The 12160-nt window shown below is 49.1% G+C and overlaps 1 protein-coding gene across 1 annotated transcript in view; it reads left to right on the top strand.

Moving 5' to 3' along the window:
* Positions 1-3160: 3160 nt before the first annotated feature.
* enox1 (ecto-NOX disulfide-thiol exchanger 1) overlaps positions 3161-12160 on the top strand; it is a 36383-nt gene continuing 27383 nt past the window's right edge. The window contains exon 1 of the mRNA XM_041056740.1: positions 3161-3199. The gene's annotated coding sequence lies outside the window, so the exon portion shown is untranslated. The remainder of the gene's footprint in view (positions 3200-12160) is intronic.

The raw sequence follows: 12160 nt of genomic DNA, 5'->3' as shown, positions 1-12160 counted from the left end.
CATCCAGCTGCCACTGAGCAACGTTATCATCACATCTGAGTTTTCACTGATTCACTGTCCTTTAGCTGCTTTGGTTTCCACCACGGCCTGGCTGGACCTGCTTGGATTTAAATCTGTTTAATGATGTGAGCTTTTCCACGGTGAAACCAGTTCATCAGCAGTTTTCAGGCGTGTTGGAATCCGGGTGCTCTAAATTTAAAAACCAGGAACAAAATGAAAACCTGATTGTGTACCTTCCCGTTTGTCTCTCGTGTGTTCGAGCTGGTGCTCAGCACATTAAACATGCAGGTTATTTCTGAATTGTTCCTTCGTGCTGCGCGGGAAGCCTCGGCCGTGCCGCTGAGACGTCAGAGCTCATCTCTCAACCTTTACGGCTGAGGAGGGGAGCGGCTGCAGGGGATGGAAAGAGAAAACACAGAGGTTAAATAGGCCACGTCTTTTTCTTCTCCTCTGTTTCTGGCCCCCAGTGTGTGCGAGCCCACTGTCTGTGGTATGTAGAGCATGGATAAGTCACAGTGCAGACTCAGTTAAACTGCAGCTGGTAGATACACAGCTCTGTATAAACCCTAACGCTAAAGTCTGGACTCTTCTTTCTCATTTGCAAAACATTCAGTTGTAGTGAAGTGTCACTCTCTGCGTGTCTCTCTACTTCAGTCCACTGACTTGGTTCTTTACGCCCCATTTTATTCTTGATGTTTGTATAGTGCTTTTTCCTGCACTGCATTTATCAATTTATCTGTTCAAATGATCAATATTTCACTAAAAATCAGAGAAAAGTCCAAACACTGAAAACCGATCAGTGAATCCGAGCTTTGTCTTTTCTTCTTTCCCATGATTCATCTGACGACCCCTCACATCTATCTGCCGACCTTTTGTAGGGGCCTGACCCCCAGGTTGGGCATCGGTGGAAGTATCTCTCTGACGGCTCAGGATGATCTCATTTAGCTGACAATGCTTCTGTACTTTTACTGAAGTCTCTTTTTATTTTGTTGTGTTTGTACTTTTTTTTAAAATAACTGATCTGAAAGTTTCTCGTGCCGCTGCTGATGTTCGATCGCCGTCATGTTCGTGCACTCGATGTGAGCGGACCAGAATTCCTCCGCGGGAAGAAGGGGTTAAAATCTGGAAGCTTCATAGTTCCAGCTGTTTCACTTCCACTTCTCTTGGATTTTCCTCGTCGACGACAACGATCTGGAGAATAGAGGGAAAAATAATCTCGCGCGTGAAACCACAAAGTCTCATGCATCGCTGAGGTTTGCAGCTTCTGCCTTTCAGCCCAGTCGCATTTCGTCAGTCGGAAAAAGAAGAATGTGGTTTGCCCTGGCTCCTGGATCCTGGCTCCGGATCAGGGCTGCTGTGTGTCTGTGCTGGCTTCACCCTCAGCCTCAGTTTGTAAAATTTCTTTTCTCAGTGACGCTGTGTTGGTTGCTTTAACCGGTGGGTTAGGTTTAGTTAAATCCACTTGTAAGTCTTTGACTTCTCTTTGCTCTGGTCAGAGAAAGTTCAGTTGTTCTGTGCAGGACTGTGATGGACCCTGGGACACACAAAACCCAGTCCTGATGTGTAGATACAGTACGGAGGACGGATGCAGAGTTTCAGTCACCCTGTAAACTACTTTTCCTGTGTGTCCTCATTAGAAGGACACACAGACACAGTCCAGCGAGCAGGTTTCCTTACAGTGTCTTCACTAACAGGTTCCAGAGTCACATCAGGTGAATCTCTGCTTGTTTGTCCAAGACGTGTGTGAACAAACAAAAACACGGACTCCGGCGAACATCTGCGCCACAGCTGTCCTGCAGGTGTTCCTTAAACGTCTTCTTAAACTGGGCGGAAGAAGACGGGAGAGATATAGGATGAGAAGGTGTTTTCACACGAGCGCCTGTCAGAGCACGTTCACCTTATCCCACAAGTCTTTGAGTTATCAGGTTGCTTGGCAACAGGAGAGGAGCAGCTCGTGTAGTGTGTGTGTGTGTGTGCGTGTGTGTGCGTGTGTGTGCGTGTGTGTGTGTGTGCGTGTGTGTGTGTGTGCGTGTGTGTGTGCGTGCGTGTGCGTGTGTGTGCGTGTGCGTGTGTGTGTGTGTGTGTGCGTGTGCGTGTGTGTGCGTGTGCGTGTGTGTGTGTGTGTGTGTGTGCGTGCGTGTGCGTGTGTGTGTGTGCGTGTGTGTGTGTCACCTCACAAAGTTTCCTGATCGATACTCCTTACTGTAGAATAACTGTAGAATATACAGTGTTGTTTTAAACCCCAGAGGCTGCAGAGCAGATCATGAATCTTCAGCAGACTCAGTTAAATTTTCAGGGCGAGGACGCGGAGCTGGTTAAAACCTACCTTCTTTTTTTTTCTTTTTGCTTGTGAACTTGTCAAACCGAGAAGTTCTGCTGAAGTCGTTCTCAAATTGTAGCTAAACGGACACAGATCTGTGTCCAGGGTTTTCCTCAGGATGTCGGGTGTTGATCCAAGGACACGGGCAGAGCCAGAGAACGTTTGGCTGCAGCAGTTTCACCAGAAATCGAATACTTTCAGGGCCACTCAGTCGGTTTCAAGACGCTTTGAGATCTTTGTATAAATTGTTTTCAGCTCCAGAGAATGTCAGAGAAGTTTCCTGTGGGACGCCTGTAAAAGCTGCTCTTTACCGAGCTCTGATAAACCAGATGTAATGTTACAGATGTGCAGTTTGCGTGTCCATCTGCGCACACACTCATCATGCTTTATTCACAGTGACACAACCTGATGATGTTGAGTCAAGCAGAGAGAAGCTGTGCTGCTTTCACACAGCTTCTCATTCACGTGTGGAAACCATCAAATTATTTAGAAACAAACTGGGATTTCATCATAACTTCAGTCATAACCAGTGATTTCCAGCAGACGTGCTGTGGGCTGTCAGTGACAGATGTGCAGGAGCATTTAAGTTTGTTGCCGTGTCCAAACCTGGTCCATACACCGCCGTTGTGATTACATCTCCTCTGTGGCAGTGGAGTCGGCCAGAGAGCTGAGCTCATCGGCAGCATCTGCCCGGCGTGGTTTTTACACATGAAGTGAACAGAAAGCTGATCCTCTCTCCGCTCGTGTTACACACAGAACCAAACATCTGTACCGTCGGTCTGCCGCCGGTCACGGTGACAGCAGAGCCTCTGAAACCGCGAGGAACTGCCGAACGCTCCGGGAATCACGAAGTTCACGTGTGTGATCGACGGTGAGGTGGTGAGCTCCTTCAAGTCTTTAGCCTTTAGCCTTTAGCCGGAGCTAGCCTTGGTGTCGGGTGGTGAACAGTTAGACTAAGAGCTGGACTGGAAAATCATGTGTGTGTGGATGTAACACGCAGCTCGGTGTGTCCTCGTCCCTGTTTTAGCGTCGTCTCTGATCATGTGTGGACATTCGTGTGTGTATATCTGTCTTTGTGAGGACATGTTTGAGGTTTCAGGCTAGAATTAGGTTTATTAGGTTAGTGTCCTCGCAAAGATAGGAACACAAACGTGTGTGTGTGTCTGTGTGAGAAATCTTTAACCAGCCTCTGAGCCTGCAGGGCCACTGAGGATAAAAACACATTTTCACTCACACTTCCTCTTATCTTCCTTTCTAATTTTCTCACACCCTTGCATGCAGACACACACACACACACACACACACACACAGTGCAGCAGGGTTATTTTTCCACGCACACACTCTAATACATGCAGAGCAGTACAGTGATATTCAGCTGAAAGGGGGATGGTTTAAATTTTAATGACTTGTGCAGGAGGAGGCCGTTATTTCATTGGAAACACTTGGGTGCACAGGGCAAAATCTATAATCCTCTTTATTGGAGGGAGTCTCCATGGTCGTCCTATGGGAATCCTGCCTGTGTACGTGTGTGTGGTGGTGGTGGTGGTGGTGGTGATGGAGCTGCCGTGAAATCTCTTTGTTCTCATTCGGGAATATTTCCATCTGAGCACTCGGGGATAATCAGCTGCGTCTCGTGTGGAGTCATAAATGCTTGATGGCTTATTTCTCAATTCAATTTGAGTCCGACATCAGAAGGTGATGTTTCTCTCTGCTTGTCCATATGATTTATGTATGTGGGCAGGAAGCCGCGCGCTGTAATTGGACGCGATTAAAGCCGCGTTCAGTTCACACGACTCCGCACGAGGAAAAGGCAACACATTCCCCCTCTGACTGACAGCCAAGAATTCAACACCTGATTAATGAGCATGCTCAGTGCGTGAGAAACACTCTGTGTGTGTGTGTGTGTGTGTGTGTTTCGTGACGTCAGGACCCAGCATCATCCGTCTCAGCCTTTCAAATAATCGCCTTCGGTCCGAGTCAGTCGGTCGGCCGTGCGAGTTGCCACTTACAGGGCAAACCAGCCTTTCCCAGCACATCACACCAAATCTCACACTCTGCCCATCCTCATTGTACTGAGGAAAATCCTGATCAGAGCTATTTTCCACTGGCAGCCCCGAAACGTAGACAGGCCTCTGTGTCCCTGCTGCACTGACGCAGCCTTTACTGGTGATGAAATGGGCTAAGAAAGCTGCAGATACTCATGATGGAGTGGGGGGGGTGGGTGCCAGGGACGGGGTTGGGTAGCCAGTTCCATTTTGGATCTGCTTCTAGGTCAGACGCTAACAAATCTCTTTTCCCTCCTCACTCTGTTTTCTCAGCAAACAGAAGTGGAACACGTTTCACAGGATGTGCAGCAGCAGCTTCTCAAGTTCAGCTGTTCGAACGGACAGACGTCCATGTGTCCCCGTTCAGACGAAGGAGACACATGACGAAGATCTTTCCACTAATCAGAGCTGCTAGCTGCTAACGTCATATTTTAATAGGAGGACGTGGGAGTAGAATCAATTATCTGGATGGTTGCTGTCCTTATTCGTGATTGGCTGAGCCCTGTTCGAAGCACAGGTCACATGTCGCGCCTGCTTTGCTACGTTCCCATCACTGAAATACCCAGAAGCCTCGGCCTTTGTTGCTGTGGAGAAGGACGCGATCAGTTTCACGTCCATCCAAACCTCAGACTCATGTTAGCTTTTCAGAACGAGGGACATCTGAAATGTGTCCTCTCGTTCTGCTGAATGTCTTCAGGTGTTGGACGGTTATGGACCTGGCTTCTGCTGCTTCTTAATCTCTGAGATGTTTCTGGTCAATTAAAGGTTAAAAACCTCACAGAGCCTCCCCCCCGGTCTGGGACGCATCTGATAAACTCCACAAAAACCTCACCCTCAGCAGCTCTGAGCTCTGTCCCCTCCACCACCGCGTTCGTCTCGGTGTCATTAACAGTGATTTATACGAGTTCTCTCTGGAACACGGATGGTGCCAATAGGTGGGATGCTGGTACATCGCCCCAGCCGCCGCCGCCGCCCCAGCCCGCCCGCCCTCCCTGCTCACCCTGCTGCTCACTGCACCGGTGATTGATCAACACAAACACAACACAAAGCAGAGACACACATTCAGTGTGTGTGTGTGTGTCTTCTTGTTTCAGGAGACAATAGCTGCTGTGTGCAGCTGTGTGTGTGTGTGTGTGTGTGTGTGTGTGTGCGTGTGTGTGCGTGTGTGTGCGTGTGCGTGTGTGTGTGATGAATAGAGAGGCTTGTCTGCAGAGACCCGGAGCTTTATTTTGGAAAGTGTTGCTGTCTTTAGTATTCAGCTCAAACATCTGCCAACGTAAACAGCCCCGCTGCCTTTATTCACAGCTTTACCCCACATACAGACTCGCTTTCTGTTCACCGGCTTTCCCCTGTCATGAAAGACAAATATGTCATAATATATCAATGAATGAGGCTTTGTCCTGGGAGCTGTCCGTGATGTCTGCGGCTGCAGTGAAAATCCAGTAATCACGAAGGTGTCGGCTCACGTGTCAGCGGTGGATTTAAATCCCGCTCTGCTGCTGAACACGATCCCTGCTGCTTCCCTGGTCCTAGGGGTGGGCGATGTGGCAAAAATATCACCATCACCATTTTTTTTTTAATGGTAAAAAGTCCTCTCATATGGCGTGCTTTTATCAAAGGTTTGGCTCTCAGCAAATTGTTTCGGATGCCGCCTCTTCGGGTGGTTGAAGAGGTTCGCTGTGTTGCCATCCGAAGCACGAACCTTCTCTGTGCAAACTTTGCAAGTGACCGTTGTTTGCGCTTTGTCATTCGGAGAAAACCCGAACCAGTTCCATACGACTGAAGCAGAGTTCTTTTTGGGGACTAACTCCAAGCCTTCGCTTTCGTTGACGGCCATCGCTACGCGCTACACCTCGACTAAAACAGCGAGCCTAGTAAAAAAAATCAGCACTGCTCGTACTTCGCCATGATGGTCGGTTGGTCATGTTCACGTGAAGCGGGCGGTCAGTCGCCCAGTCTGTGCACAAGCATAGAGCTGCGATTAATAGAATGTGCCTTTGGACGATAATACGATCTCTCTCCTCTGGTGGATCGTCAACACTTTCTAATCCTTCACGATCTAATATCGTCATATCGCACACCTCGACCTGGTCCGAAAAACATTTATGTTCACCACTTCCTGCTGAATGTTTCGGATGCATGTGCACAGATGGGACTTCGCTCTTTGATATTAATAAAAACCTAAATGAACGCCACTCGTATCCTTTGAATTCTGCTGATCATCCTGAAGTCGTGTCCCCCTCCTCACCGTGCTGCAGGGATGCTCTCCGTAAACCAGATGCAGATTTATGCAGCCATTTGCACAACAAATGAGTTCGGCGGGTTTGAGGAAATAACGAGAGAGCGAGAACAAGAAAATTCGCAGGAGACCCAAGAGAAAAAACCCCCGAAATAACAGGAAGAAGAGCAGAGGTTTAACAAGACAGGAAGAGGGAAGGTTAACAGCTCACCTGCTGTTCAGGTGTCTTCTGAGTCGTTCTGTCAAACAGTGTCATGTCCACACTCAGTGTCGTCTCTCTTCTGCTGTCTTTTGTCTTTTCGGCAGGATTAAAACCCACACCGTTAGGATTCTCACATGACTCCAGGTTTAAAGAGGAAAAATAAAAGCTGACTGCAGATATAAATGTCTCAGATTTTAGATTCCAGATGTTGTGATGTGAGGACAGGACGGGACGTCTCATTCTGTGTCAAACTCACGGCACGGGTTTTATTTTTTTATTCTGTTGAATGTCTGTTCACCCAGCGAGTCGAGTCTTCGCCGTGCAGGTATGATAGGCGATCTGAACATGAAGGGATCACGCCAACAGAGAGTCGGACCATTTGTCCGTGGGCATGCTGGTACTGTGTGTGTGTGTGTGTGTGTGTGTGTGTGTGTGTGTGTGTGTGTGTGTGTGTGTATGTGTGTGTGTGTGGAGGGCAGCTGCTGGGAGTCCGACCAGTTAATTCCAGTCCTGACTGCTTCGGCTTGGCTCGGGACTCTTTGCCATATGGCCGACTCTGGCAATAACACACAGCGCCGTTCACTTGGCTGAACACTAAACAGTAATTAGTCACTTTCTATTCTCAAGCTTCTCCATAACTGTCAGCCGCCGGTTTATTTAATGCTTTAATGTCTTTTCATAATTTTCTTACAAGAACGGCAAATAAGGGAAACGCATCTGCCGTCCCCTGCTGCGGAAACCAGGCCACTTCCTCTGTGATCAGGCAGGTAAAGGTGAATCTGACTGGGCGTTTTAATCCGGGCTTCTTTCTGTACCTGCTTTAAAACCCAGAGCGCCTGATAGCAGCACGTCGTCAGCCATAACTCGGTGCAATCTGAACACAGAGACGTGAGACGGATTTTTAGATTTAGTGCGACTTGCAGTGTTTGAGGACGTCGTTATCTCTGATGTCCCTGAGAACGAACGCCTGTAAATACGTCTCACACTCCGAAGTAAAACCTCTGTGATGTCATCCACGGCGGATTCTGATTGGCTGATCCACGTGTCGTTGGCGGTGAGATGACTGAAGTGGCCATTTGTTTGTGGACGGCACAGATTTTTAAATTTCATCAGCTCTTTGTGTTGTTTTACTGCTTTTGTTTCCCTCTGAGCTTCTGCTGTTTACCCTTTATTTACAAAGGTCAGCACTGCCCAGCTGTGTGTGTGCGTGTGTGTGTGTGTGTGTGTGTGTGTGGATGCTGTAACTCGTATGGCTGTTTTATCAGCGCCTCAGCTCCTCCTCCAGCTCTTGCGTCTCAGGATCTGTGAGGCTAATGAACTGTCCGTCTTTGTCTCCGCGTGGGACCATCAGAGCTGAGCTGCTGACCTGAAGCAGTGAGTCTGATATCTACTGTCTTTGTCCTTCTCTGTCCTCTCTTACTTCCTTATGAGGTTTCATAATGTCAGTGTGTCGTCTTGACAACGTAAACAGAAGTCTGGTCAGATGAAAGCAGCTGTTCCGTGAGATCGGCCGTACTGACGTTTAAAATGAGTGACGAGCGACGGTGCAGCCGCGGCATCCGAGCGAGCTGCGGGCACATTTGGTGGCTGTGCACGATGTTAGAAACATGGCTGACCGGGTGCCACGCCCCCCACAGGAAGCTGACACACAGGAAGCTTTGATGAGCTGCAGCTTTTTCCTAGAAAACGACTCCATGTTAAATCCAAACATTAACTGAATAGATGAATTGCTGGTTTTATATATTTACATATATATAAAGCTGATGGTTATGGATGCCACAGGCTTGGCAGAGTTCAGTTCACTGATGGCCCCGCCTCTGCTCTCACCAATGAGCTAAGCAGCCTGGCTTGAAGACGGTGGCGGCGGCTGTCGTTGATGGTTTTCGGCGAAGTGACAAGCAGCTTGGACTTGCTGATAGATCTGGTGTCGCCGGTGAACATGCTTGGTAGTGCAGGCGTGTGTCGGTGTGTGTAGCTGGGCGGCGCTGCGTCTGTCAGGACGATGATCGATAATAACGATAGCGATGATCGATAACAGCAGCAGCTCAGGATCTGTTGTCATGATTTCATCCAGTCACCTCCAGTCACACTGACGTCTGATGTCTCCTCCACGCTAATGGGCTGTTAGTGGGTTATGATTGACGGGTCAACAATAACAACAACAGCAACAACAGTAAACAGAGAAGAGGCAGCAGGTGAAACCTGCTGTTTTCTTCAGCCTGAATTGTTAAAGAGTGGAGGGGCAGCTATAAATAAGTGTGTGTGTGTGTGTGTGTGTGTGTGTGTGTGTGTGTGTGCATTGTAGAGGCTGAGAGAAAGCAATGAGGCTGGATTAGGATGGATTAACGCTGCAGTTGCAGTCATACATTCAGCTTTCTCCTCCTACATTTTTTCCTCCTCTCCCTCCTTCCTCACTTCCTTATTTCCTGTGACCCCCCCATCTTCCTCTCTTCCCCCCTCTCTCTCTCTCTCTCTTTCCCTTGTTCCTGCTTTAGCTCCCCCCCTCCCCTCCCCCATGTTTCTAGATTCAAGATTTCTTTATTTGTCATTTCACGCAGCATTAACAAAACAGACACCACGTCTCTTCCTCTTCCTCACCCCTCATTCCCCATTGTTCCCCCTCCTCCACCCTTTCTCACCTCTCCTTTCCTCCCCCATTGCCCCCCCCATTGCCCCCCCCCACCCCCTCTGAGGACACAGTGGAGCAGCAGGGCCAGAATTTACATCTTGATATATCAGTTTCCTGCAGCAGCGGAGGCGGTGATGGATGGCGTGTTGCCGGTGCCGCGGCGCCGGCACCATGAGTTACCGCGGTGATTACCGACAGAGACGGCCACTCACTGGCCACTTCATCACCGTGACTGGTGGGGAGGCAGGCGGGAGAAGAGAGAGAGAAAAAGGAGAGAGGGGCAGAAAAACAGAAGGAGAAGTAAGAAAAACACAATCGGAGGCGAAGGCGGCGGTGGCCGGTTTGTGGCAGGGGCGGAGGAACGGCATCGTTAGAGGGAGGCTGGATCTCAACACGGACGGGTTTTAATCTGAAGACAGTGAGACATGTTGTCATATATAATGTCAGACAGACAGATGTCTTTATTTCTCACAAACCAAACACGTTGTTGACGAATTGAGAAAATAAGCAGCAGATGGATTCAGAGGGGGAAGAAGCACTGCTGCCTCGTGTATGATCATGATGTGATACATAACAGCTCCGGTGTTTGTCCAGCACTGTCCCAGCCTCGTCCCTGTCAACACAAACGAAACACGTGACCCCCTGATTTGACCGTTTCATGTCTCCGGGGGTGAAGACTACAGACAGAAATGTGGCTTTAGCTGCTTCAATTATAAAATGTGGTTCAGCCCTGTCTCCCCCTCCTCCCCCGCCTCTCCCTGTGTCTCATCCTGTGGTTGGTGATTTCATGTCTGGACCAGCTGCTGCCTGCCATCCAGCTGAGGGAAAATCTGACATGTCTTCCTCCCTCCTGCCCTCCATAAAACCCGAGGAAAAACAGATCGATGCCGGGCGGCTTCGTCATTTCGCCGTGGGCTTATTGAAACGGAAAGTTACAGGCTCTCGTCGGCTGGAGCTTCACCCTGAGAGAAAGCTTCTGTCTGCAGCACAGGTCCTTCACATAGTCACACATGTGAATATGGCTTTATTATTATTATTAATAAGTCATTTTCTTCCTGTTTCAGTCTTATTTCATCTGATGAGCAACTTCCCACCAGTTTAAATGTCTTTTATTCCCTGTGAGGACTTTAACCCTTTGTTTCCTGGAGGATAGTTTCATTCAGCCCCAGTGAAGTCACTGGAACAGCCTGTAAATCACCGTCACCATCAGGTTTAATATGAAACCATGATCCCAGTGTTTCCCCAACTCAGCCTGAACCGAAGCAACAGACGATAGAAGACGACGTGAAATCTGCTTTAATATATGTTGATGATGTGAGACAGGGATGTGCATGTAGACATACTGCAGAGTGAGGGCGGAGGTGTGTGTGTGTGTGTTTTCCTGGCTGGTGAATAATTTACTGCTGTGTGTGTGTGCTTCAACCTTGACGTGTCCTCTGTGGACTGAGCGTCCACAGCACCGCCCCCAACGCCGCAGACCTCTGTCTGTTTCTCTCTCACCTGCTTGTTCCGCCTGCTCACCTGCTGCTCGTTGGTTCCGCTGAAATCAGCCAATCAGGCCGCAGCGCTGCTGCTGAACATGCTCGTCCCTTCGCGGCTCCGCCCAGCGGGATAGCGCGCCCCATCACGAAGCAAAGTTCACCCCCAAACTGGTTTCATGACCATGACGGCGAGTTCAGGGAACCTCAGACCACCATGTGACGACTCTGTCACTCACTGACAGTCCTGATCTCAGTCTGCGCCTGATGTTTTAATACTTTATGGCGGCGGGGAGCAGGCGGCGGTGTCGGATTTAGAGACGTGGTCATGCAGAAGGACATCAGCCGTGTTAGCAGACGGTCAGGGACTCTGGTACACGTGTCTCGCCTCTGGAAAAATGTCTTTCCGAGCTGAGACGCTGCAGGTGTGTGTTACCGCTGCCTCTGTCAAGAGAAAACAACTCAGATACAAATGCACGTTGAATATAGTTTCACTGGCTGCCACCTGCCCCGACAGACGATTTTCATTATTAGTTAAACTGCTGCCGATAATTTGATCAAATATTCGATCAATCGTTTCCTCAGACCAGTGAATGTTTGGTGTTTTCGACTGAATAATAAGTGAAGGGATTAATCGTCTTTTCACCGTGCAGTTTGACGCTCAGGAGAAGAATTCCACCCGTTACATCCGCAGATGCTTTGACACGGACGTGTGATATTGTGCCTCGTGAATCTCAGCTTGTTACCACACATTACGCTGAAAGCTTTTCTCTTTCTAACAAAACGATGCCTTTCCACCTCCCAGCGCTTTGATCAAGTCACAATACGCCTCCCTGCACACGCACGAACCGGCTGAGCGGAGGCGTGAGTCGATACACAATGTGACAATGGAGTCGCACTGCAGCGGCCTCGCAAAGACTCTATCTGCATGTAGGAGGGAGCAAAGCTTTCTATGCATAACAGGAAGCCTTATCGCCTCTGTGCTCGATGCTTCCTCTGATCTCACCCTCCACCCCCACCCCCCCCCCCCACCCCACCCCCACCTTCCCTCCCCCAAAAGGCATCTGGCTGCTCTTTAATTGCTGGTGTGAATCAGATGAGGAGAAGCTGCTGTCTGCTCTTTGAATAAACGTCTCTACGCAACAGCGCTTCCTTTAAAAATCACCAGAAGGCCTGTGTGTGTGTGTGTGTGTGTGTGTGTGTGTGTGTGTGTGTGTGTGTGTGTGTGTAACAGCAGCAGCTTTAGC

This window comes from Toxotes jaculatrix, chromosome 15 (assembly GCF_017976425.1).
Source record: "Toxotes jaculatrix isolate fToxJac2 chromosome 15, fToxJac2.pri, whole genome shotgun sequence".
Classification (NCBI taxonomy): Eukaryota; Metazoa; Chordata; class Actinopteri; family Toxotidae; genus Toxotes; species Toxotes jaculatrix.
The sequence above is the reverse complement of the archived record's forward strand: the minus strand, read 5'-3'. Positions and strand labels throughout refer to the sequence as shown.